The sequence below is a fragment of the Manis pentadactyla genome, chromosome 7, assembly GCF_030020395.1.
Source record: "Manis pentadactyla isolate mManPen7 chromosome 7, mManPen7.hap1, whole genome shotgun sequence".
Lineage (NCBI taxonomy): Eukaryota > Metazoa > Chordata > Mammalia > Pholidota > Manidae > Manis > Manis pentadactyla.
Genome location: NC_080025.1, coordinates 5723179 through 5750024, shown reverse-complemented (window position 1 = coordinate 5750024; position 26846 = coordinate 5723179). Strand labels below are relative to the sequence as shown.

The window sequence follows — 26846 nt, the reverse complement described above, 5'->3', positions numbered from 1 at the left end:
CGGGAGCATCACCGTCTGCTGACACCCACCTGCGTCCCCGCCTCCCGGGCCCCGGGCGCTGAGCCCGGGGTGCGGCCGCGTTCTCCCCAGGTGGGTGTGATTCTCAGCCCGCGTGCCGGCCGCCTGCGCTTCCCGCTGGGACCCGGGGGCTGCTCGGGCCCTGCCCTCCCGCCGGCCGCGCCCCCTCTCCCCTAAGGCCCGCGGGCTGCGGAGCCTCCCTGCCGCCGGAGGAGGGGAGGTGGTGCGGCCCCAGCAGGGTGCCCGGAGGAGCCGCCCTGATCCTAGAAGCCCCGTGTGACCAGAGCACCCGGACTCCCGCCCCCAGTTCACCTCCGCAGGACGTGCCGGGACGGCCGGGCCTGGGCCGCGGGCAGGTAGGAGGGGGAGGCCGGCGGCTCGCACCCGGAGCCCGTCCTGGGGCCGCCCGTGCCCGGGCCGCCCTCCGCAGGGGCCTCCGCCTGGCGCCGAGGTCTGGTGCCTGCGGGGAAGGGGCCCCGGGTTTGGGGTGCGCGCGTTAGGTCAGCCCGCTTCACTGGGGCACTGGTTCCTGTGACGTTTACGGCCCCGAGTGTCGTCAGCAAGTCCCGTTACCCCTGACGTAGTGGCTCCGTCCCCTGAATGCGTGCAAGTCCCGAAGGCCGTGACTGTGTCTGTGTCCGGGGCGGCCCGCGCTTTACTGACCCAGCAGCCAGGTGAGACCTGAGGCGGCGGGTGTGGGGCTTTGACCGCCCCGTTTCTTAAAGGGCAAGTGGGGTTCATGCGTGATGCTGTGAGGCGTTTTGAGGCAGAAGGTCAGTGGTGGTAAAACTGGCGATTTCCACCTGCCAGGACGTTCTGAGATGGTCCGAGCCAGGACCAACTGGGCGCGCGCCTCAGGCCTCTCTCCTGCCCCAAACTGTGCAACTAACCACGTAATAACAGGAAACACGTGGTGGTCATAGAATAAAGGGATTTCCCGGAGGAGCAGAACCTGCGGGATTGCTGAGCGTGAAGCAGGTGCGGGTGCAGTGAGGAGTGAGATGGCCTGCAGGGGAGAAACCCCCAGGTGCTGCGGGCACGTCAGGGGAGGTACATGCCTGGAGGTGGGGGGGGGGGGGGGCAGGCCAGCAGAGGTGCCGTCAGGCTGCGGCTCCTGGGCAGGGCCTTCCTCCCTGTGCGCCTCGTGGTGGTCGTGGAACAGGCCCGAGCGCAGAGGCAGAGCAAGGCCCCGGGGGCCAGACCCACCCAGCTCCGCGGCCTGGGGCTCCCTGCTGCTCCCTGGGGCTGGGACTCACTGCTGCTCCCTGGGCCCGGGGTTCCCTGCTGCTCCCTGGGGTTGGGGGTCCCTGGGCCTGGGGCTCCCTGCTGCTCCCTGGGGCTGGGGGGTCCCTGGGCCTGGGGCTCCCTGGGGCTCCCTGGGCCCGGGGCTCCCTGCTGAGGCCCTTCCTGTTCTAGACCAAGGGGCGGAGCCTTTTCAAGGAGGCTGAGGGCCCCTCCCGCCCTCCTGAGGCCGATAGCAGGAGAAGTGGTTAAGTCTCGCTCAATAGAATCTAGGAGTAACTATTGAGAATGTTTACAGCAAACAATTTGCATATGAACATATATTTGCTGTACATCAATAAGTAAAACATAAGAACATCTCAAAAATTGGGTAAATGATCTGAATAGGAATTCATTAAGGGGGGGCAGGAAATAGCAAATTGATACGGAACAATCTTCAAGTATGTATTTAGAAACTGAACTTTGGAAAAAAATCTGTGAAAATAGTTTATTGACAAAAATCCAAATCTGTAGTGACAGAGATAAGGATAAGTGGAAAATATACTTCCCCATATTACTGACGGTGGTGAATATTATTTTGAATCCTTCAGAGGAAACGACGGGCAATATGTAGTAAAATTTAAAATATAAATAGTTCAGTTATCTTAATTTTATATGTAAGACCTTAAGCCAACTTGTCAATAAAATGATACGTAGAAAGATGTTCCTTACTCCAGGATTTGTAACAACAAAATAAGGATAATTATGAAAGGTAAAATAGACATGCACACAGTAAAATAATATTATTTCATTTAAAGAATTGATTAATTTATCAATATAAACAACAAAATACTAACTACTAAAAAGGCACAGTTGAACATAGTATTATAGTATTTATGTAAATATACACAAATGAACAAAATGTATTTGTATAAACATTACTTGTATGTATTTCCCTTAAATATTGTTCAACTCTAGTTTCCCTTAGTAACAAAAGTTATTGAATAAATTATCTGTACTTCCTATTATTTTCCCTCATTCTATCCTAAAAGGCCTTATTCCCACCTCTTTTGAAACCAGTCCGCCAATGTTAGTGACCTTCATCTTGTCAAATACTCTGATCTGGTCATAGTCCTTGACTTTACTCTTCACCAGCTTTTAACACAGATCACTGCCTCCTTTTTGAAATTACTACAGTACTTGTATTCCAAAATACCACACTAACCTTTTTTTCAAAAACCTCAATTTTCTTTGTTTTATCTCTACTTGAACTCAAAATTTTGGATTGCTCCAAAGGCTTTCCAGTGGTCATCTTGGCTTTTACTTAAGCTTATTCTAGGTGGTCTTCACCTTTCCTGTCATTTTACGTACTGCATACAGAATAAACTGGTAACCCGAAATATTTAACCCCAGGGCCAAATTCTCCCCTGAAATCCAGACTCTTGTGATGAATCATTTTTCATCACTTCTACCTTATATTAAGATACAATTTCTCACTTGGAAATTGCAACCACCTTCTAAAATATGTGAAATTAGTTTCTCTGAAAAAGAGCAGAGATATTAAATATTTGAATAATTAATAGCTGAAAATTGGCCAAATATGAGGATAACAATAAATCGACAGACCCCAAAATTGAATCAGTACCAAATGCAGAGGACATCTCTGAGGCACAAATTAAGTGCTGAATATGTGTTCCTTAAAGCAGCTAGAATAATGTGTATTATGCACAGAGGAGCAAAAATGAGGCCGGCAGCTCCTTGTCAGAAGCTATATAAGGGGAAGGCCAAGGCAATGACATTTTTACTGAAAAAAAAGTGCCAGTCTAGAATTCTGTACCAAGCAAAACTATAACTCCAAATGAAACAGTGACTATTTGAGAGAAAAACAGTTTCTTGCCAGCAGGTCTTAACTATCAGAAATGTTAATTTCTGCAGGGAAAAAGAAAACTACCAGAGGGATACTAGGATCTTCAGGATCTACAAAACAAAAGAGCACCGGGAAAGCATAAAAATGTAAGTAAATATGAATAATATCTTTATTTAATAAAGTCTTTCTTTATTGTGGTAAAATATGCATAATACAAATTCACATTACAGTCATTTTAAAGTCTACGGTTTTGTGGCATGAAGTACATGCACAGTGTAAAGCCATCTCTACCATCCATGCCACAAGGTTGTGGTGTGTATCAGAATTCCCTTTATTTTTAAGGCTGAATGACACCCTGTTTTATGTACATACCACATTTGGGTTAACCGCTGGGCATTTGGTTTGCTTCCACCTTTTGGCTGTTGTGAATAAAGCTGTTATGAATGTGGATGTACAAACATCTGTTCAAGCCTTTACTATCGTTCTTTTGGGTATATTCTCAGAAGTTGAATTGCTAGATCATGGAAATTCTACTAGTTATTTGAGGCACTGCTTTATTTTCCTCTGTAGCTGTACACTTTGCATTCCCATCAACAGTGTACAATGGTCTCAGTTTCTCCATGTACTTGCCAATATTTTCATATTTTTGTGATAGTTGTCATCCTAGTAGATATGAGTTGATATCTCAATGTGGTTTTGTTATGCATTTCCCAGATTAGTGATGTTCAGAATCTTTTCATATTTTTACTGTCCATTTGTATGTCTTTAGAGAAATGTTTGTTTAAATTATTTGTCCATTTCTAAGGAGGTTATGTTTTTGTTGATTTGTTGTTCTTTATATATCTTGGATAAATCTGTTTTCTGATAAGAGACTTGGAAATATTTTCCTCCATTCCCTGCGTTACCTTTACACTTTGATGATTTTTGGGGTTTTTTTTTTTTACATAAAAGCATTTAATTTTGACATTCATTTGATATTTTCTTCTGCTGACTGCTTTTGGTGTTATATCTAAGAAATAATTGATAAACTTGGTGTCATGAAGCTTTTCCCTACTGTTTTCTCCTAAGAGTTTTATAATTTTAGCTCACACACTAGGTCTTTCTTCCATTTTGAGTTAATTTTTGCATATGGTATAAGGTAAGTACCCAACTTAATTTTTTTCTTTTGGCATGTGGGTATTTAGTTTCCTAGGATTTGTTAAGACTGTGTTTTCCCCATTAAATGAAGCTGGTAAGTTTTGACCATGTATCATTTGATCATATATGTAAGGATTTATTCCTGATTTCTCTGTTCTGTTCTGTTGGTCTATATGCCTTTATGACAGTAGCGTACTGCTTTGATTAGCTTAGCTTTGTAGCAAGTTCTGCAATTGGGAAATGTGGGATCATGGACTTTGTACTCCTTCAACATTGTTGTGGCTACTCAGGGTCCCTTGAGATCCATGGGAGTTTCAGAATGGATTTTTCTATTTCTGGTAAAAACAACATTGGAATTTTGGTAAGGATTGTGCTGAATCTGTAGGCCACTTTGGGTAGTATTGACACCTTAACAATATTCTTCTAAGCTGTGGAACATAAAATTCCTTTTTATTTGTCATCTTTAATTTCTTTCAGCAAGGTTTTGTAGTTTTAAGAATACAAGTCTTTTTGCCTCTTGGTTATTTCTGAGCATTCTTTTTGTTGCTACTGTAAAGGGAATTATATTCTTAATGTCCTTCTCAGATGATTAAAAAGTTAGTGGTATTTGTATATTTTAACTATTTTATTGAAATATAGTTTATGTACAATATTTGTTAAAGGTGAACAACTTAGTGATTCAGCAATTATATATATTATTAAATACTTACCATAAGTGTCCCCATACAAAGTTATTACAATATTATGAGCTATATAACTTACACTATGCTTCTATCTTTGTGATTTAATTATTTATAATTTGAAGTTTGTACCTCCTTATCTCCTGCTATTTCCCCCCATCTCCCCACCCCCATGGTAACCAACCTCCGGTTCTCTGTGTTTGAGTCTGTTTCTGGTTGATTTGTTTTGTTTGGCAGATTCCACATATAAGTGAAATCATACAGCGTTCCTCTATCTCTGACTTATCTTCACTTAGCATAATACCCACTAGGTCCATTCATGTTGCAAATGGCAAGATTCATTCTTTTTTATGGTGGATTGAGATTCCATCATGTAAGTGTACCATATCATCTTTATCCATTCATCTATTGATGAATACTTTGGTTGCCCCTGTATCTTGGCTATTGTAAATAATGCTGCATAAACATAGGGACGTGTATATCTTTTTGAATTAATGATTTTATTTTCTTTGGATAGATTGAATGCCATTAATTTTTGTGTGTTCCTATATCCAGTAACATAATTCTTTTATTAGTTACAGGTTTTGTTTTTTTGTTTTTTTGTTGGCTTTCTACATATAATGTCATATTCTCTGCAAAAAGAATTTTGTTGTTCATTTCCAAATTGGATGCCTTTTATTTCTTTCCTAATTGCTCTGGCTAGGACTTGAAGTACTACATTGACAGAAATGGCAAAAAAAAAAAAAAAAAAAAAAAAAGGCATTCTTGTTTTGGTTTAAAATGCTTTCACAATTTAAAAAAAATAAACATAATAATATCTCTAAGGTTGTATAGTTTATATAGATGAAAAACAATAGACTATGGGAAGACAGAAGTACATAGTAGCAAGGCTCTTGGTCTGTATGCAAAGTAGCATATTACTGAATATTCACTATTCCTAGTGAAAGATTTATTATAAACCTCTTGCAAACAATGATGATAAAACAAGTATAGCTAATAAGCCAAAAGGGAATATTAAATGAAATTCAAAAGTTAATCTACAAGAAGGTAGAAAGGAGAAAAAGGACAAAGGACAGTGATAACCTAAAATAGATGACAAGATGGTTTTAAAGAAAACCATATCAATTATATTAAATTTAAATGACCAAATATTCCAACTAAAAGATAGCTTCAGATTGGTTCTTGTTTTTAAACCAACTAAGTAGACTTCAGAAGGAGAAATATTGCTAAGAATAAGAAGGAACATTTCATAAAGTAGTCAGTTAGCAAGAAAATAGAAAAATCATTATCGTGTATATACCAAAGAAGCTTAAATACGTGGAGAACATCTCAGAAGTATAAGGAGAACTAGACAACTCAAAACTACACAATTCACAGCTACAAGTGAGAAATACAACACTTCTCTCAAATTCGTACATAGATGTGAAGAATATTGTCAAGCAACTGTACCTATATAAAAACATGTAGGGACTGATCTGCCTATTAGAAGAAAATACTATTTTCAAATACTCAAAGAATATTCATCAAGATTGGTTTATATTCTAGACTAGCTTATTTTAATTTTAAAAATATTTTTTAAATACTTTTATTTTTAAAAACTCTTATTTTAGAATCCAGATATCAAAAAGAGAACACTTAAAAAAATCATCAAGCAGTGGGAAATAATGTAGTGTACTTTTAAAGGATTCATTGGTCATTCAAGAACAAAAGGGCATTTACAAATGTTGTGAGCTCAGTTAAAATGCACATACCTGTTTTTGGATGCGGGTAAAGTGGTGCTTACGGGCGTTTTTATAGCATTAGATGCTTAGATCGGAACAGAAGATTCCAAACCAGTGACTAACTTCAACCATAAGGACCTGAAGCGTACAGAGCACCCTGAGCACTGGGTGAGCAGAGGGCCAAAATAACAGACATAAAAGTATAAAAACCATAATATCTGAAAGGCAATCAATGAAACCAAAACTTGTTCCTTTGAAAACATAAGTAAACACAATTACCAATATGAAGAATAAACACCAGATACTACCACAGATGATTCGTGTACATAAAACAAAGGTCAGCAAACTATAGCTTCTGGCTCCCTGTTTTCCAAATAAAGCTTCTTTGGAGCATATCTATGCCCATTTATTTTCATGTTTCCTGTCATTGCTTTTGGACTGATAGAGATGAGTACTCGTGATGGAATGTATAGTGCAGAAAACCTGAAATCTGGCATTTTACAGAAAAAGCTTATAGCCAGTAAAAGAGAATTATGTACAGAAATGTTTTTATTTTAAAACTAAGGGGGAATGTGCATGTTTCTAGAAAGGCATTAAGTTGTCTGTAGCTCACTGAAAAATGAAATAGTTAACCTGAGTACATGTATTATCGTGCACATGTTATCATGCACATGTTATCACAAACTTCCACAATATTTGACTAAATAAGTTCTGAAAGAAAAGCATCAGTGACACACAACACACAACACAGCAGGACAGCTTTCAATCACTTTAGCAGGCCAGCGTTACCCAGCTACTGAAGCAAAACTTAGGACCTTCCGAGAAGGGAAAAGCACAGACTAGTCCTCCCAAGCCCACGGACATAAAAATCTTCAAGAACATTTTAGCAAATCCAATCCAATGTAAAACGAGTCCAGACATATAGATTTATCCCAGAAATGCAAGTCTGGCTTATTTGAAAATCAATGCTATTCACCATATTAAATAGTCAAGGAGGAAAAGAACATGATTGTATCAGCAGATGCAGAGATACTATCTGTAAAAACTCAATCACCCTTCTTGATAAAAAATGCTCAGCAAGATAGCATTAGAAGGAAAAAGTAATTGACTTCTATGGAAAACCCTGTTTCCATTATACTTAATCGTGAATAACTAAATACCCTCCATGTAAGAACAAGGCAAAGATTTCTCCTCTTATCACTGATACTCTCTATATTGTACCAAAGGTCGTAGCTATTAGAGTGGAGGCAGAGCAAAGATAACTGCTTTGACATTGGAACATAAATGAAAATGTCTCCATAGCAAATGCCGTCTGCTAATTACAGAACCCTACAGAATACATAGAACACACACACCACCAAGCAGTTCTGACACCAGCAGGGTGTCTGAGGATTCGGCTCGATTCTGACACTCTGTCCCCGGAGACAGTGTCAGATGCCACAGGTTAGGCTTCAGTGCTGCAACACTTCCCCTTCCCCTTCCCCCCATTTCCGATGTTAGTCCTGAATCCCAGGCTGTTTCTGTGCTTCTGACCAACTGGCTGCAGATTGGAGGTCCCAGCGACGTCCTGCATATGTCCGACTAATTTGCTGGAACACCTCACAGAACTCCGGGAAACTTCTTCCACTTTATTCAAGGACGTGATGAAGGGCATGAATCAACAGCCAGATGAAGATAGTTGCACAGTGAGGTTCCGAACAAAGGAACTTTGGTTGATGGAGCGTGGGGCCTGCCTCAGAGCATTCTGGTTCCCCAGGTGTGGAAGCTCTCAGAAAAAGGACTGAAAATCTAAAACTCTGTGCTCTTGGGTTTTTACGGCCACTTCATTACATAGTCATGATTGACTGAATCATTGGCCACTGGCTGATGCATTCTCCAGGCTCTCTCCCTCCCCCTGAGCCTGGGTGGTGGGGGTCTGTGGTGGGGCTGGAAGCTCGAACCCTTCAATCACATGGCCTGTCATCCTGGAAAACAGCCCCACCATTGGGTGGGGTCCCCAAGTCACCATCATTAATAAGAGGATAACCATGCCACCTGTGTGGCTCTGGAGTGTCATCAAGACCTGTGCATAAAGACCAAATAATCTGAGAAAGGTCTTTTGGTCATCTGAGTGACCAAATATGTATTTCTTATGAACCCTTATATCACAATAGCCCAGGAATATTTTTGTACAAATAGGCATCCTCATTCTAAAATTACTACAGTAAAATAAATGACCTAGATTAACAAAAATGTTGAAGAATGTCGGAAGGCACATTGTACTCAATTTCAAGACTCATTGTAAATACAGACATTGAAACAGTTGGCTACTTGTCTACAGATAGATACACGTATCTATTATTTTGCAGGCTTCCTTGTGAAAACTTTGTTAAACACATCAGTTAGGTTAAAAGATATTTCTGAAGACTGCCAGTAGAATGGATATACCCCCCATTTTGAGACGTCCTTAATGAGACATTTGCTTTAACATGGAGATACCAGGTTTGTGAGGATTCTGTCCTAGGTGATCGTTTCTTCTAGGTTTTCATTTGCTTGCTTGATCAAGCGCCACACTGTACCTGCTCTAGGTAACACACAGGTTGAATCACTCCCCTCCCTATCAGTCCCCCTCTCCCCGACTTCAACCACTGCTGATTCCAAATGATAGTTCTGTACATTACACACGTAGATTATCTGAGTTTTTCATCACTCTATAATTATTCCTGGCCTGATTCAGGTGTTATCAATAATACAATTTTTAAGAATGTAGATGTATGATGGGAATTTTCATAAATTTCCTCTGTAGGAAATTTAGGTTGGAACATCTGGCAGCTGATGGCTCATAAGTAGCAATATTCTTGGTTATGGGCAGAGTATAGAGTGAAAGTGGCAGATATTATTAATCCTCATTAAAAAGTAATGAGAGTGAGTCCATCTCATTTCAACTGTGATGAATATATTTCAAGGGGAGAGTGCCATCTACTTTCTCAGGAGAATGCTTTTAGCACCAACAGACAGTGAGAGATAACTTATCACCAATTGATCAGACAAGATGACTTATCTTGACAATTGGAAAGGAAGCCCAATCTATCCAAGGTTTCTTACAGAATATTTAGAGAACCTTGTTTTTTATTCTACTTTCCATAATAGCTTAGATCGACCTTATTTACATATCATTTATAAATAAAATAACAGTATAGGCACTATAACACACTTATAATCACTACTACTTAAATAGTCACTCTTTAGTTGTATATTATATGCTATAGCTTCAACAAGTAATAATAGTCACTTGAAATAGCCATTTTCAATATTAAGGAAATTTCTTTAAACTATCTAAGAGCAATTATCAAAGGAAAAATAAAAAATGAACATAGAGCTCTGTTTCTAGCAACATAGTAGATAAGTTATCTGGAAGCTTGGTTTGCACACCATAACACAAAACATCCAGAAATGCTGAATAGGACAGCTCCCAGTGTGGAAAAACAGAGGAAACTGAAAACTGGATCTGCTGCCTGAAGCTATAGACGCACTGGAGTCTTTTGCAGGTATTGGTAACCAAGGGCTTGTGTTTTAATGACCATGTTTTGGAATAAGCGATGTGACCTTGATTGCAGACAGTGTAATAATTTGGGAATAAATCTCCCACGCATAGGTAAGGTCCTTTAAAGCAATGATTTCTAGCCTTTTTCCATTCCATAGCAATGTAATAAAAAATCTTTTAATAAATCACACTGGTATAAACAGATGAGGCTATTGGTACTGGCCAGCAGCCTATTCACCACGACAACATACTCGTTGGGAACATTTGCCTTATTACACCCCTAACTAAAGGAATGGACTAGGAAAAATCTCCCATCCAGCAAAATGAGACGGTCAGGGAAGTAATTCTGATTCTACCCAAATCAAATGCCTAGGGAGTGGAGGGGGTGCTCCTTGGGAATTCCTAACCAAAGAGTGTCTTCATGTGGGTTTATGGCTCAAATTTATAATAAATTATTCCCTGAAAGTTAGTGCAATGGGGCATTTGGTAGGAGGAAGCACATATCCTCCAAAAGGACAAACCCTCAACCCCGGTCTTGAAGGATCATCCATGATTCATCAACACCAAATATATTGACTGAAAATGCTATTTGTGATGATATAACATGTGATACCATTTATGTAAAGTTTAAAATTTGAGGAAACAGTGCTACTTAGTGTTTAGGTAAATACATTCAAGTTGTAAGAGTATTAAAATTGTGTAAAGGCATTGCATAAAATCAGGATAATGCTTATTTTCAGGTAGTCAGAAAGTTAATGAGATTTGCAAGATAGGGATACATAGGGGATTTCAGTCCATTTGTAATGTTTAATTTCTTAATTGAATTGGCAGGTATTATGTATTTCTTTCTCAGCTCTAAGTTCCTTGAGTGACAAAATGATAGGTAATTTTAGAATGGGACTTTTCTCTTTTTGTGACAGTAAAATAAAAGACAGATTATCTGGAAACAAAGTATTGCTAAGAGCTTCTGGATCCAAAGCAGGAACTATGCGTTGATTTCATTCTCAAAAGCTTAAGAGGGTGGGAATGTATACAGTGAATCACTGAGTGGAATCATTGGTCAAAACCAAGACAGGAAAGCAGGTGAGGATTTTCTCAAAAAACAAGAGTGAAAACTATCAATAGTCAAAACAGTGAGGCAGGTAGACAGGAACTGAGAGGAGCCAAAGAATGGATACACATCTGCCCCAGTTCAAAGCATCTGTCAGGAGTTAAAGGGTTGGTAGTGAAATAAGAATTAGGGCAAAGCAAGTCTGGAAACACAACGGGGAGTAGACCACCAATGCAGAGCTCAAAAAATGATAACTTCTGCGTGTAGCAATCCTGATCTTCTGATGGAGAACTTAACTGTTGCACACGGTCAAGGTGAAGAACTCTCCATTACTGGAAATCATTTGCTTCAGGAAGTTAAACTTGAAGGGAGCCTGGATATCCAGAATAGAGTATACATTCTTAGAAATCCAGAAGGAAACTGCCTCATGGTGGAGAAAAGACGTAGAAGAGGGGAAAATGTCATCCAAAGAAATTGTCTCTTGCTGAATCGGTGTCCTTTCAAGCTCCAGGAAGTCCTCTGAAAAATCGGATAGCCTTGCATGGTTTCTCTGAAACATAACTCTGCGTTTCTCCTGCTGTTTTTAAGATGATCTCTTTATATTTAATTTTTGAAATTTAATTACATGCGTCTGGGTGCAGACTCCCTGGGCTCATCTTGGTGGTGGCTGCCTGTGGTTCCTGAACCAAGATGTCTGTTTCCTTCCCCAGGTTAGGGAGGTTTTTAGCCGTTATTTCTTCACATAAGTTTTCTGTCCCTTTCTCTTTCTCTCTCCTTCCAGAACCCCTCTCATGAGTGTGAGGATACTTGATGTTGCCCCTGAATCCCATAACCTATCCTCATTTTTTTTTTTGTAGATAATTATTTTTTATTGAAGGGTAGTTGACACACAGTATTAAATTAGATTCAGGTGTACAACACAGTGATTCAACATTTATGTACATGATAATTCTAGGTACCAGCTATCACCATACCAAGTTGTTACAATATTTTGACTATATTCCTCATGCTATATATTACATCCCAATTACTTATTTATTTTACAATTGGAAGTGTGTACTTTTTTTTTTTGTGAGGGCATCTCTCATATTTATTGATCAAATGGTTGTTGACAACAATAAAATTCTGTATAGGGGGGTCGATGCTCAATGCACAATCATTAATCCACCCCAAGCCTAATTTTTGTCAGTCTCCAATCTTCTGAAGCATAACGAACAAGTTCTTACATGGTGAACAAATTCTTACATAGTAAATAAGTTACATGGTGAACAGTACAAGGGCAGTCATCACAGAAACTTTCGGTTTTGCTCATGCATTATGAACTATAAACAGTCAGTTCAAATATGAATACTCATTTGATTTTTATACTTCATTTATATGTGGATACCACATTTCTCTCTTTATTATTATTTTTAATAAAATGCTGGAGTGGTAGGTACATACAAGATAAAGGTAGAAAACATAGTTTAGTGTTATAAGAGAGCAAATGTAGATGATCAGGTGTGTGCCTGTAGACTTATGTGTTAATCCAAGCTAGACAAGGGCAATAAAACATCCACGTGTGCACAAGATTTCTCTCAGAACACGGGGGGTGAGGTTCTAAGCCTCACCTCTGTTGATCCCCAATTTGTCACCTGATGGCCCCCCTGCAACTGTACCTGTCTTAGGTTGTTCCTCCCTTGAATCTTACCCGTCTCTGGCTAACCAGTCATCTTCCGGGGCCATACAGGGAAATGTGAAGTTGGTAAGTGAGAGAGAAGCAATATTGTTTGAAAAGGTTAGCTTTTTACTTCTTTGCATATTTACGCCCTGTGGCTTCTATACCCAGCATTTGTCTAGAGGTATCTTTACCACTTGGAACAATTATAATACTCGGTAAATTTGATATGAGGCACGAATTCTATTTAAGGGTTGTAATTAGGAAGGAAGAAGAAAAGCTATACAAGTAGCAGGCGGCAGAAAACATGGGAAGATTGATTGCTTCTTTGACATATCTTCTTGTAGAGTAACTTCAGCATGTATAGGTTTTAAACTACTAATTAAATTGTGCACACACATTAACATAATAGGAGTATAGTTACGTAACCAAAGCATATCTGTAATTACCAACTATCTCCAGTGAAACCAAGAAAACCAGTTAGGCACCTTAGGCATTTGTGAAAACTTATCTATGATATGTTGGATATTGTCCAACTGAACTTGAACAGTCTGAGAGAAATCAGACAAAACAACCCATTCCTGGGGACTGTTCACATCCCTTATGTTCTTTTAACAGTAAATAGTCTGTAGTTGTAAGATTTTGGAACGCTACAATTTGCACTTCTCCTAATTCTTGGTTGAGTTCCAACAGTATAGATCCAGTCAAATTTGTTGTTTTACTGTATGCACAGGCCAGCTTAGATATCTCCTTCCTCATTCCCATGGCAAGTCCAGGAGCTGGTGGGATGAGTGCATCTACAGCTGTAGCAGTGCGTGGATCTTTGTTGGGGTTTTTTGATGATCATCTTCTGGCATGAGTCTTCCAGAGAGTGCTGATGTTGGAAGTTCTTTTTCATATCGTATCTTAGTTCATTTTCGGGGTAGCTCAATTAGGCTTTGATCCTCTGTATAAACACAAACAGACCCTTTGCCTACACTTTTATATGCCCTTTATATCATTGTGTAGAACTCATTGGAGGTCACCACACAGGAACTGCTTTGTTGTTGTTGTTGTGGTTATCATTAATCTACACTTACATGAAGAATATTATCTTTACTAGGCTCTCCCCTATACCAGGTCCCCCCTATAAACCCCTTTACAGTCACTGTCCATCAGCATAGCAAAATGTTGTAGAATCACTACTTGCCTTCTCTGTGTTGTATAGCCCTCCCTTTTCTCCTACCCCCCATGCATGTTAATCTTAATACCCCCCTACTTCTCCCCCCCCTTATCCCTCCCTACCCACCCATCCTCCCCAGTCCCTTTCCCTTTGGTACCTGTTAGTCCATTCTTGAGTTCTGTGATTCTGCTGCTGTTTTGTTCCTTCAGTTTTTCCTTTGTTCTTATACTCCACAGATGAGTGAAATCATTTGGTATTTCTCTTTTTCTGCTTGGCTTGTTTCACTGAGCATAATACCCTCCAGCTCCATCCATGTTGCTGCAAATGGTAGGATTTGCCCTTTTCTTATGGCTGAGTAGTATTCCATTGTGTATATGTACCACATCTTCTTTATCCATTCATCTATCGATGAAAATTTAGGTTGCTTCCAATTCTTGGCTATTGTAAATAGTGCTGCGATAAACATAGGGGTGCACTGGTCTTTCTCATACTTGATTGCTGCATTCTTAGGGTAAATTCCTAGGAGTGCAATTCCTGGGTCAAATGGTAGGTCTGTTTTGAGCATTTTGATGTACCTCCATACTGCTCTCCACAATGGTTGAACTAATTTACATTCCCACCAGCAGTGTAGGAGGGTTCCCCGTTCTCCACAGCCCCCAACATTTGTTGTTGTTTGTCTTTTGGATGGCAGCCATCCTTACTGGTGTGAGGTGATACCTCATTGTAGTTTTAATTTGCATTTCTCTGATAATTAGCGATGTGGAGCATCTTTTCATATGTCTGTTGGCCATCTGTATTTCTTTTTTGGAGAACTGTCTGTTCAGTTCCTCTGCCCATTTTTTAACTGGGTTATTTGTTTTTGTTTGTTGAGGTGTGTGAGCTGTTTATATATTCTGGACTTCAAGCCTTTATCGGATGTGTCATTTTCAAATATATTCTCCCATACTGTAGGGTTCCTTTTTGTTCTATTGATGGTGTCTTTTGCTGTACAGAAGCTTTTCAGCTTAATATAGTCCCACTTGTTCATTTTTGCTGTTGTTTTCCTTGCCCAGGGAGATATGTTCAAGAAGAGGTCACTCATGTTTATGTCCAAGAGGTTTTTGCCTATGTTTTCTTCCAAGAGTTTAATGGTTTCATGACTTACATTCAGGTCTTTGATCCATTTTGAGTTTACTTTTCTATATGGGGTTAGACAATGGTCCAGTTTCATTCTCCTACATGTAGCTGTCCAGTTTTGCCAGCACCATGTGTTGAAGAGACTGTCATTTCGCCATTGTATATCCATGGCTCCTTTATCAAATATTAATTGACCATATATGTTTGGGTTACTGTCTGGATTGTCTCATCTGTTCCATTGGTCTGTGGCTCTGTTCTTGTGCCAGTACCAAATTGTCTTGATTACTATGGCTTTATAGTAGAGCTTGAAGTTGGGGAGTGAGATCCCCCCTACTTTATTCTTCTTTCTCAGGATTGCTTTGGCTATTTGGGGTCTTTGGTGTTTCCATATGAATTTTTGAATTATTTGTTCCAGTTCATTGAAGAATGTTGCTGGTAATTTGATAGGGATTGCATCAAATCTGTATATTGCTTTGGGCAGGATGGCCATTTTGACGATATTAATTCTTCCTAGCCACGAGCATGGGATGAGTTTCCATCTGTTAGTGTCCCCTTTAATTTCTCTTAAGAGTGACTTGTAGTTTTCAGAGTATAAGTCTTTCACTTCTTTGGTTAGGTTTATTCCTAGGTATTTTATTTTTTTTTGATGCAATTGTGAATGGAGTTGTTTTCCTGATTTCTCTTTCTGTTGGTTCATTGTTAGTGTATAGGAAAGCCACAGATTTCTGTGTGTTAATTTTGTATCCTGCAACTTTGCTGTATTCCGATATCAGTTCTAGTAGTTTTGGGGTGGAGTCATTGGGGTTTTTTATGTACAGTATCATGTCATCTGCAAATAGTGACAGTTTAACTTCTTCTTTACCAATCTGGATTCCTTGTATTTTTTTGTGTTGTCTGATTGCCGTGGCTAGGACCTCCAGTACTATGTTAAATAACAGTGGGGAGAGTGGGCATCCCTGTCTAGTTCCCGATCTCAGAGGAAAAGCTTTCAGCTTCTCGCTGTTTAATATAATGTTGGCTGTGGGATTTTCATAGATGGCCTTTATTATGTTGAGGTAATTGCCCTCTATTCCCATTTTGCTGAGAGTTTTTATCATGAATGGTTGTTGAAGTTTGTCAAATGCTTTTTTCAGCATCTATGGAGATGATCATGTGGTTTTTGTCTTTCTTTTTGTTGATGTGGTGGATGATGTTGATGGACTTTCGAATGTTGTGCCATCCTTGCATCCCTGGGATGAATCCCACTTGGTCATGGTGTATGATCCTTTTGATGTATTTTTGAATTCGGTTTGCTAATATATTTTGAGTATTTTTGCATCTACGTTCATCAGGGATATTGGTCTGTAGTTTTCTTTTTTGGTGGGGTCTTTGCCTGGTTTTGGTATTAGGGTGATGTTAGCTTCATGGAATGAGTTTGGGAGTATCCCCTCCTCCTCTATTTTTTGGAAAATTTTAAGGAGAATGGGTATTATGTCTTCTGTGTATGTCTGATAAAATTCTGAGGTTAATCCATCTGGCCTGGCGGTTTTGTTCTTTGGTAGTTTTTTGATTAACGCTTCAATTTCGTTTCTGGTAATTGGTCTGTTTAGATTTTCTGTTTCTTTCTGGGTCAGTCTTGGAAGGTTGTATTTTTCTAGGAAGTTGTCCATTTCTCCTAGGTTTCCCAGCTTATTAGCATACAGAGTTTCATAGTAGTCTCTAATAATTCTTTGTATTTCTGTGGGGTCCGTCGTGATTTTTCCTTTCTCGTTTCTGATACTGTTGATTTGTGTTGACTCTCTTTTCCTCTTAATGAGTCTGGCTAGAGGCTTATCTATTTTGTTTATTTTCTCGAAGAACCAGCTCTTGGTTTCATTGGTTTTTGCTATTGTTTTATTCTTCTCAATTTTATTTCTTCTCTGATCTTTATTATGTCCCTCCTTCTGCTGACCTTAGGCCTCAGTTGTTCTTCTTTTTTCAATTTCGATAATTGTGACATTAGACCATTCATTTGGGATTGCTCTTCCTTTTTTAAATATGCGTGGATTGCTATATACTTTCCTCTTAAGACTGCTTTTGCTGTGTCCCACAGAAGTTGGGGCTTAGTGTTGTTGTTGTCGTTTGTTTCCATTTATTGCTGGATCTCCATTTTGATTTGGTCATTGATCCATTGATTATTTAGGAGCGTGTTGTTCAGCCTCCATGTGTTTGTGAGCCTTTTTGCTTTCTTTGTACAGTTTATTTCTAGTTTTATGCCTTTGTGGTCTGAAAAGTTGGTTGGTAGGATTTCAATCTTTTGGAATTTACTGAGGCTCTTTTTGTGGCCTAGTATGTGGTCTATTCTGGAGAATGTTCCATGTGCACTTGAGAAGAATGTATATCCTGTGGCTTTTGGATGTAGAGTTCTGTAGATGTCTATTAGGTCCATCTGTTCTAGTGTGTTGTTCAGTGCCTCTGTGTCCTTACTTAATTTCTGTCTGGTGGATCTGTCCTTTGGAGTGAGTGGTGTGTTGACGTCTCCTAGAATGAATGCATTGCATTCTATTTCCTCGTTTAGTTCTGCTAGTATTTGTTTCTGGTATGTTGGTGCTCCTGTATTGGGTGCATATATATTTATAATGGTTATATCCTCTTGTTGGACTGAGCCCTTTATCATTATGTAATGTCCTTCTTTATCTTTTGTTACTTTCTTTATTTTGAAGTCTATTTTGTCTGATATTAGTATTGCAACACCTGCTTTCTTCTCTCTGTTGTTTGCCTGAAATATCTTTTTCCATCCATTGACTTTAAGTCTGTGCATGTCTTTGGGTTTGAGGTGAGTCTCTTGTAAGCAGCATATGGATGGATCTTGCTTTTTTATCCATTCTATTACTCTGTGTCTTTTGATTGGTGCATTCAGTCCATTTACATTTAGGGTGATTATTGAAAGGTATGAATTTATTGCCATTGCAGGCTTTAAGTTTGTGTTTACCAAAGGTTCAGGGTTAGCTTCTTTACTATCTTACTGTCTAACTTAACTTGCTTGTTGAGCTGTTATAAACGCAGTCTGATGCTTCTTTATTTCTCTCCCTTCTTATTCCTCCTCCTCCCTTCTTCATATGTTGGGTGTTTTTTTCTGTGCTCTTTTTTGGAGTGCTCCCATCTAGAGCAGTCCCTGTAGGATGCCCTGTAGAGGTGGTTTGTGGGAGGCAAATTCCCTCAACTTTTGCTTGTCTGGGAATTGTTTAATCCCTCCTTCATATTTAAATGGTATTCGTGCTGGATACAGTAGTCTTGGTTCGAGGCCCTTCTGTTTCATTGCATTAAGTATATCATGCCATTCTCTTCTGGCCTGTAGGGTTTCTGTTGAGAAGTCTGATGATAGCCTGATGGGTTTTCCTTTGTAGGTAACCCTTTTTTTTCTCTCTGGCTGCCTTTAGTACTTTGTCCTTGTCTTTGATCTTTGCCATTTTAATTATTATGTGTCTTGGTGTTGCCCTCCTTGGATCCCTTGTCATGGGAGTTCTGTGTACCTCTGTGGTCTGAGAGGCCATTTCTTCCCCTAGTTTGGGGAAGTTTTCGGCAATTATTTCTTCAAGGACACTTTCTATCCCTTTTTCTCTTTCTTCTTCTTCTGGTACCCCTATAATGCCGATATTGTTCCGTTTTGGTTGGTCACTCAGCTCTCTTAGAAGTCTTTCATTCCTGGAGATCCTTTTATCTCTCTCTGCATCAGTTTCTCTGCATTCCTGTTCTCTGTTTTCTAGTCCATTAATGGTCTCTTGCATCTCGTCCATTCTGTTTTGAAGTCCTTCCAGAGCTTGTTTTATTTCTGAATTCTCCTTCCTTAGTTCTGGCATATTTTCTCTGCAAGTCCATCAGCATGGTTATTACTTTTGTTTTGAATTCTTTTTCAGGAAGATTGTTAAATCTATCTCCCCAGGTTCCTTCTCAGGGGAAGATGTAGCAGATGCTGAAGCTGTCTGGGTTAGTCTTGTCTGGATCAAAGTTTTTTGCCTTATCATGTTGACAGGTGCAGTGGTGAGCTATTGACTTGTCTGTCAGCTGGGAGAGCCAACCTTTCCACTTGCTACTGGCCTTTCTTTACTGGGACAACTGCGACCCCTAGTGGCTTGTGTTGTGTAATTGCGTGTAGATTGGATCTTTGTGTGTTGCCGGGCGGGAATGGATGAATTTCCCTTTCTGCGGGCGGGGTTTGCCTTAGGCTGTTTCTCTGCTTTCCCAGCGCCCGGAGGGGTGATGGACGGGGGGGCTGTTTGGCTGTTTGCCTCCGTGAGGGGTCTCAGAGCTGTTGCCCAGGGGGTTAGTGCGCCCGGTTTTCCCTGTAATTTCCAGCCACTGGGCTGTGGCCTGTGTTGTTTCCATCAAGCTGTTAAGTCCCTGTCCCTTTAAGACTTTCAAAAAGTGCTCGCTTTTCTTTGTCACAGGGGCATCGGCTTCGGCACCCGCTCAGAGGTCTTGCTGCCCTGTTTCCCTAGTATCCAGCACCCCACACATGCACTGTGTCTGCACTCTGGCCCGGATGGCTGGGGCTGGGTGTTCGGCAGCCCTGGGCTCCGTCTCCCTCCCGCTCTGCCTGCTCTTCTCCCGCCGGGAGCTGGGGGGAGGGGCGCTCGGCTCCCGCGGGGCTGGGGCTTGTATCTTACCCCCTTCGCGAGGCGCTGGGTTATCTCAGGTGTGGATGTGGTCTGGATGGTGTCCTGTGTCCTCTGGTCTTTATTCTAGGAATGGTTGTCTTTGTTATATTTTCATAGATATATGTTGTTTTGGGAGGAGATTCCCACTGTCCTACTCACTCCGCCATGTTGGCTCTGCCTCCCTCATTTTTTTAAATTGGTTTTTCCTCTTGCTTTTCAGCTTGAGTACTCTCCATTTCTCTGGCTTCCAGATCACCGATCCATTCTTCTGCACCCACTAATCTACTGTTGATTCCCTTCAGTGTATTTTTCATTTCAGGTATTGAATTCTTCAGCTCTGAATGGTTCTTCTCATATTTTCTCTCTCTTTGCTGAAGTTATCACTGAGTTCATCCACTCTTTTCCCAAGTTCGGTGAGCATTTTTATGACCATTGCTTTGAACTCTTTATCGGGTGGGTTGCTTCTCTTGTTTGTTTAGTTCTTTTTCTGAGGTTTTGTCTTGTTCCTTGGTTTGGAACATATTCTCCTGTCTCCCCATTTTGCACTACTTTCTGTGTTTGTGTCTGTGAATCAGGCAGAACAGCTACCCCTCCCGGTCTTAAAGAACTAGCCCTGTGAAGGACCATCTCACGTGTGGTCTGTGTGTGCCTGGCGGCCCTGGCTGGAGCCTGTAGCAGGCCTGGGCTGGGGGCAGGTGGGGGGGGGCTCTGCCCCAGGGACTGCCCGTTGGACAGCTGGAGCTCCAGCAGGCGTGGGTCCGGGGAGAGTTCTGGGGCACCCTGTGCTGGGGCTTCCCTATGGAGACAGCTAAAGCTGGAGCAGAGCTAGGCTGGGGCTGCTGGGGTGCTTCATGCCTGGGCCGCCTTGGTGAGATGGCCACAGCAGGGTAGGGGCCCGGGGCCTGCTTGGCGCCCTAGCGGGCTGGCTGGAGCACCTGCATCTTGATTTATCTGTACTGTCAAGGTGGAGAGGGAATGGAACCAATGGCTCTTGCCAGCGCCTCTGACCCTGGAAGGAGTCCCAGCAGTTCCCCCACGGTTGGGCAGGTGCTCTGGAGTTAGCAAAAGGATTTCCTTCACCTATAGCTTAGTTTCCTTTCTGACCACCGCTCACTGTGCTGCAGGGTTGGTAAGTCTGTGTGTGGACCCCCCCCAGGGATATCCCTTCTACAGGAGGCCATAGCCTGGGGGTGTGCTTCCCATCAGTATGGTGTCTGTCTCTTCCACCCTTCTCTCTGTGGTCCCTCAATCATTGATTGTGCAGAAACTGTTCAATCAGCCCTCAATTCTTCTGGAGAATTGCTCTATATGTTGTATAGATTTGTTGTGTTGTGAGAAGAAATGAGTTCAGGTTCTACCTATGTTACCATGTTGGACTTCCTCAAGACTGTACTAGTAAGTGTGTGTGACAATATATGACATGTGCCCGCATAAAACTGTCACCATAATTAGGATAGTGTGTCTATAATCCCCCAAAATGCCTTACCACTTTATAACACCTTTCTCCTCCCTCTTATCTCTAGGCAACCAATGATCAATGACTTGCCTCTGTCAGTGCAGACTAGCTACATTCTGTGGAAACCTAAGTAAAGAGAATCACAGTGTGGCTTTTTTCAGCATAATTGTTTCTTAGATTCATGCATGTTCTTGTGTGTATCAATAGTTCATTCTTTATATTATTAAGTAACCTTTCATTATAGGTATGAATGGAAATTTGTTTAATCACATGATGGGGGACATTTGGGTTGTTTCCAGTGTTTATTACAAATAAAGATTTATACTCTTTACTCTTGAGCAGATATGTAAGGATTGAAAATCTGGATCATATGGTAGGTACATTGAATGTATTAAGCTGTTACATTGTTTTACAGAGTGGTTATTTATTTTGCATTGACAGTGCACAGAGTTCTAGTTCTCCCCTATCCTCACCAACACTTGGTATTGTCAGATTTTTAAAATTTTAGACAATTTAGATGGTGTGTTTACAATGTAACTGTTGATTTAATTTGTATTTGCCTAATAACTAATCACACTGAGCATCTTTTCACATATTTTTTGCCATCTGTATATGATCTCTGGTGAAATATCTGTTCAAATATCTGCCTTTACATTGGATTTTTTTTTTTGTATTACTGAGGTTTGAACATTCTTTGTATATTTTAGATATGATTCCTTTATCAGATACATAACTTGGAAACATTTTTTCCTAGACTGTGGTTTGCCTTTTCATTTGATTTAACTATGTATTATGAAGATTGGAAAAATTTTTTAAATGGTAAAGCCCTTGTAATCAATATGTTTCTTTCTTGCATTATTGTTTTAAATGTTGTATTTAAGAATTCTTTGCAAGCCTAATTTCAAGGATATTTCTCCTGTACTTCCAGAAGTTTGTAGTTCTAGATTTTATATTTAAGGACATGATCTATTTTGATTTAATTTTTGAATATTGTACAAGGTATGGAACAAAGTTAACTCTTCTGCATATGACTATACAACTTCTAGCAATATTTATGGAAAACATCCTTTTTATCACTGAATTGCCTTTGAACCCATGTCAAAATTCAGTTGTATATATGTGTAGGTACATTTCTGGACCTCCTATTCTGTTTCATTTATATAGTTGTCTGTGTTAATGCCAGTAATACATTTTTACATTCCTGTGTCTTCTAAAGTCTTATAGTCAGATAGTGTTCTCCAATTTTGTTCTTTCAGAATTGTTTTGGCTATTCTAATTTCTCTGGATTTCTCTGAGTTTAAGATTATTGTGTTTTTTTCTATTTAATTTTGTTAATATGAAATAATATTGATATAGCCTCAAATATAAAATCAAACTTGTATTGCTGGTCATGATGTGTATTTTGAAATACATTTATCTTCATAGTTGCTAAAAATTATTTTAGAATTTTTATGTCTATGTTCAAGAAGAGTACTGGTCTATAGTTTTCTTTCTAATCTGTTTTGACATCATAGAATGTATTGGAAGCATTTGTATATTTCCATTTCTCTTTGGTAGAATTCACCAGTGAAGTTACATGGGCCTATTCCTTTTCTTTTGGGAAAGCTTTATTTTTAAATTACAAACTCATTTTCTGTACTAGAACTATTGAAGTTAATGTCTCTTTAAATTATTTTGCTATTGTCATGTCATTGGACTTGTATATATCGGCACAAAATTTTTCATAATATTCACTTGAAGTCCCCTTAATATTTCTCAAGTATGAACTGTGTTACATTATTTTTTAACCATGATATTTAATTTATATTTTATTGCCCTTTTTGTTTTCCTGGTCAGTCTGACGTAAGTCTTATCAAGATTTTTTTTTTCCTCTAAGAGCCAGTTGTGGGGTATAGTGATGCTCTATTTTTTATTTTTTTCTATTTATTTTTGTTCTGATCATTAATATTTCCTTTACTCTTTCTTGGATTTAATTTGCTTTTTCTGGTTGCTCGAAATGGAACATGAGGTCATGAATTTGAGTTCTTTTCACTAATGCAATTTCTTGCCTAAAATTTCTGCCTATGTTTGACATTAGTAGCACTCACTTATTCTTATATTTTGTGCTTTCATCTATATCCATTTCAAAATACTTTCTAAATTCCTTCTTGATTTTTGCTTTGACCCATGTGTTATTTAGAAGTGTTGTTTAATTTCCAATTACTTAAGGATTTTCCAGAGATCTTTGTTAATGATTTGTAACTGTTCTGTGGTCAGAGAACATACATTGTATTATTTAATCCTTTCAGACATATTCAGGCTACTGTTATGGTCTTGGATATGGTCTATCTCAGTAGCGTTCCATGTGTACTTGAAAAGAATGTGTGTCTTTGCTGCTGAGTAGATTATTCTAAAATTGTCAACTATGTTGATTTGGCTGATAGCATTATTGAAGTCTTTCATACACTTATGGATTTTCTGTATAAATTATTGAGAAAGTAGTATTAATCTTCAACTGTAGCTGTGGAAATGTCTATTTCTTCTTGCAGTTCTATCAGTTTTTGCTTTGTGTATTTTGAAGATCTGTTATATACATAAAGTTTAGGATTTCTGTGTCCTTATGAATTGGCCTTTTTATGAAAAGACCTTCATTCTTGGTTATATTCTTCTATAGTCTACTTTGCCTATTACTTTATATAGTTACAGAAGATTTAGTTTTATTAGTCTATTATGGTCTATCACTTGCATCCTTTTAGTTTTTACCTACTTACATATTACTATTGAAAGTGCTTTTCTTTTAACCAGCATAAAGTTGTGACTTTCCTTAGTATGTATTCTGACAATCTCTGCCTTTTAATTGTAGTGTTTGTCATTTATGTTTAATGTGTTTGACATGGTTGGTTTTAAGTCACACTTGAAGTTAACAGTGGAGCTAACTGGTCACCTTCAACTTCAGCATGGATGAAGGCATGCTTCCACTTCCACATTTTGTTAAAAATTGAAAATAATGAGAATTTGACGGTCTGTCACAAAACTGAACATAAAAATAAACATCTGCCTTCCTATGTTTACCTTTCTAAAACATTACTCGATAAGTAACTGTAATATTTAACAAGAGAGCCCGTAAGTTACATCTCTTACTGTACAGGTGGAGTCCTTATTTAAACAAAAAATATCCAAAAACCTTGGAAAATTCTCAACTTTTTAACTTTAATAGAACTATATGCTATGCATCAAGCTAGTTTAATGAGTGTTTATTAAGTTGCACTGCTTGTGTTTTACTGAATATCTAACCCAGTACTTACTGTTCCATGCCCAGAGTGTTGGCTTTCTGGATTCCTAAGATAACATTGAGGCTTCTGGTCCCTTCTAAAGTTAGAAGCTGAAGTGCAGTGAGACGTGATTGGATAAGTCATCTGTAGATAACGGAGGTCTTTGGCCCCACTGGTTACATTTCCAGTGTTGTCCAATCCCATATGCTACATTCTATAAAGTAGCCTACACCCTTGTATTAAAGAAATACGATTTTCTCACTCTTTCCACTAACAATGTACATGAGAGATCTTTTCACATATCAGTCAAAAGAAGGTTACAAGTTTTATAAAGATTGTTTTTGACGGAAACATAAATGGCAGCTGATTCTTAACAAACTCAAAAGCTTGTTAAGTGATGTGTTAGTATTTGTGCATTTTAAATGTCATGCTGAGTGTAGAGAACACTGGTGTTGCACTATTTTTACTACTAATTTAATTAATTTCCCAAGTATCTGGGACATTTTTCAAATTTAGAATACCGTCAGCACAATATCTTGTTTCTTCTTATCCTTTTGGTGGCATGTAATACTTCTAGTACTTGTGTATGTGCAGCCTCTTTGGGACATAGAGCACATACAAGTATATAGTACATATCCTACATGCTCTACTTGCGGTGTAATACTGACATGCCTCCCTTGACTGATGTGGTCTGTGTCCCTCCCACCAAACCTGTGTGGACTTCTGCGACTGACCAGTACGGGGTAGCAGAAGGATGTTGTCTGACTTCTGAGGCCTGACCATATGTGGCAATGTGGCTTCCCCCCGAGCTCTGTCTGTCTTGGAAGGCTCCCCCTTGAAATGGAAAGACTGCATGTGGTCTTCTTCTGGCCGGTGGCCCCAGCTAAGCTCCCATTTGTCCATCAGCATCTTTGATCACACATGTGAGTGAGTGAGCTTCCAGGGTTCCAGACCTGGATTTTGTGCCCTCTTGCTGTGTTCCAGACACGGTGGAGAAAAAACGAGACAATCTCCATGTGTCTTTTCTGAATTCTGGAGCAGTGAAACATAGTGATCATTTATGGCTTCTACGTTTGGCAGTTTGCTCAGCGTAGAAAATGGCTGCCTGTCTGTGGCACTGACGGTGAGATGGCATCTGCCCTCTGTGCCACCACCACTCCTGTTTCTTCAGCCCCATGTTATTTTTCTACAGTGGCAAGGTTTAGGGGCTTGACATCAGCACCAGCACCAGTGTCGGGGAAGGAGAACAGGTTTGGGCGTAATGGTTGTTCCTGTAACTGTTGCTGCAGGGTCGGTGAACCCAGTGGTGAAGGAGAAATGCACTCTGGGGCCCATTTATATGTAATTTCATGACAAAGTTTTATTTTTTATTTAGATTCCCCATAATTAAACTATTTTTTTCAAATTTGTGTTAAGAAATAATTGATACCACATTACGTTATACACCTGGAACCAATATAATGAATTTGTATACATTGCAAAGTGATCAGCCCAGTAAGTCTAGTTAACATCCATCACCATACTTAGTTACAATTTAAGGTCTGCTCTCTTGGTAATGTTCCAATATACAATATAGGATTACCTATAGTCACCGTGCTGTTCCTTCATCCCCATGACTTTATAATTGGATGTTTGTAACTTTTGACGCCTTTCATTCATTTCACCCACCTTCCCACCCTTTTCCAGTTCTACTGAAAAGTAACTGGCATGCATCACTGTTAAAGTCATACAGGAAAATGGTTTGGTTTCATTTATTGTGAAATGATTACTACAGTAGGTTCAGCTAACACCCATCTTCCCATGTAAATATAATAAAAAGACAGGAAAGGAAGAAGAATGTTCTTCTTGTGATGAGCACTCTTAGGATTCACTCTGAACAGCTATCCTGCATGTCGTACATGGTCATGCATCACGTCCGTAGCATTTATGTACTTTACACCTGGTCATTCGTACCCACTGACCACCTTCCTCCAACTCCCAGCCTCCCAACCCTGAGACACGGCAGCTGGAAAATACAAAAAAGGCATCGCCACATTTTCTGAATGTTCAATTTGATAGTTACTTACCAGTACCACGTATAGAGACAGAAAACATGGGCAGGAACTCAGGTGAGATGATAGAGTCAGGTGGTTTTTTGAGAAACAGTTGAGCAAATACCAGGTCGGTAGTGGGATAAATAGGGCTGGAGCAGACGAGATTCAGTGTGGGTATATAAACAGAATCCTCTGCTAAGACACGGAAATACAAACTGTAGATGTGAGTGAGACCATATCAGCAGAGAGGTTACAGGGGCAGTTGTTACCCAAGGCACTGCTGACATTCGAGACGGGGCAGTTTCATTTATATGGAAGAAACTGTCACTTGTGACAG

General features: G+C 39.7%; 1 long non-coding RNA gene across 2 annotated transcripts in view; it reads left to right on the top strand.

Moving 5' to 3' along the window:
• Positions 1 to 272: 272 nt before the first annotated feature.
• Positions 273 to 26846, top strand: part of LOC118916890 (uncharacterized) — a 130552-nt gene continuing 103978 nt past the window's right edge. For both annotated transcript variants that reach the window (XR_005026579.2, XR_008998675.1), the window contains exons 1-2: positions 273 to 374; positions 3175 to 3252. This is a non-coding gene — a long non-coding RNA (uncharacterized LOC118916890). The remainder of the gene's footprint in view (positions 375 to 3174; positions 3253 to 26846) is intronic.